The sequence below is a fragment of the Microtus oregoni genome, unplaced genomic scaffold (genome assembly GCF_018167655.1).
Source record: "Microtus oregoni isolate MIOR12 unplaced genomic scaffold, Mior012 000009F_ref0000495, whole genome shotgun sequence".
Classification (NCBI taxonomy): domain Eukaryota; kingdom Metazoa; phylum Chordata; class Mammalia; order Rodentia; family Cricetidae; genus Microtus; species Microtus oregoni.
The window spans coordinates 25,886,757-25,887,908 of record NW_024543068.1 but is presented as its reverse complement, the minus strand read 5'-3'; positions in this window follow the sequence as shown (position 1 = coordinate 25,887,908).

The following is a 1,152-nucleotide window of genomic DNA, read 5'->3' as shown; positions in this document are numbered from 1 at the left end:
ATAATGGACATTTGCATTTTAGTGAGTGCCCACAGGTTCTGCAATCTCGAACTCTCTAGCTAGGAAATGAAGTCATCCCTTTGGTGACAGTGTATACACGGAATGTGTGCAGGTATCTTCCTTGCACTACTTCATTGGCAACACAGCCTAGCAACTATTTACCTAGCATCCCATTGTGTTAGGCTGAGTGGGTTATCTGGTGTTTTAAATCACCCCGCAGGATGCACAATGATTGTATGACTGTGTGACAATTCTGGGCTGCTTTGAATTGGGAGTTTGAGCATCCAAAGATTTTGGTGTCTGTAGGGGATCTTGGAGCCAATCCCATGAGGGCAGTTGAGCCAAAGGATAGTTGTGTTTTCATTTGGGGGGCTTCTAAGAACATTGATGTGAAAGTCTCTCTAATGGATCTAAGCCTTGTTTCTTTGTAGTAAAAGCTCACCCCCCACCCTCTTCTTTTGTTTTTTTGACACAGGGCTTCTCTGTGCAGCCCTGGTTCTGGCTGTCCTTTGACTATAGACCAGGCTGGCTTTGAACTCAGAGATCTGCCTGATTCTCCCTCCCAAGTGCTGAAATTAAAGGTGTGTACCACCACTAACCGGTTACATTTTTTAAAATTATTTTGTGTGGATGGATGTTTTGTCTGCATGCGTATCTGTGCGCCATGTGTGCATAGTACCCCTGGAGGTCAGAAGAGGGTGTCAGATCCCCTGGGACTTGAGTTACAGAGGCTGTGAGCCACTGTGTAGGAGCTGAGGAAGAGCAGCCAGGACTTTTGACCACCGAGCCATCTCTCCAGCCGATTGTCTCCACCTCCCCGCAGCAGGTTTTGAATTCAGATCTTATAATTCATATCTAGGACCGCTGAGGGGCAGTGAAAGTCAATCTCTCCATCTCTCCTGAGCAGACTCTATCTAGTATGTTTCTTGCGGCGATTAAACGTCAGGACAAACGTCCAACACAACTAAAAGAAATGAGGCAGGATCCTGAGTGCCCGCCTCCAGTCCCTGGCTGGGAAAGCGTCTAGCCGGCCGCGCAGGCGCCCCAGGCGGCTGGGCGGGAGGACCCGAGAGGCTCCGCCTCCTGAGGTCCCCGGCGCGCCTGACCGCCTCGGCGTCCGCGCCCTCCCCCCCGGACCTCCAAAGGGGAGCG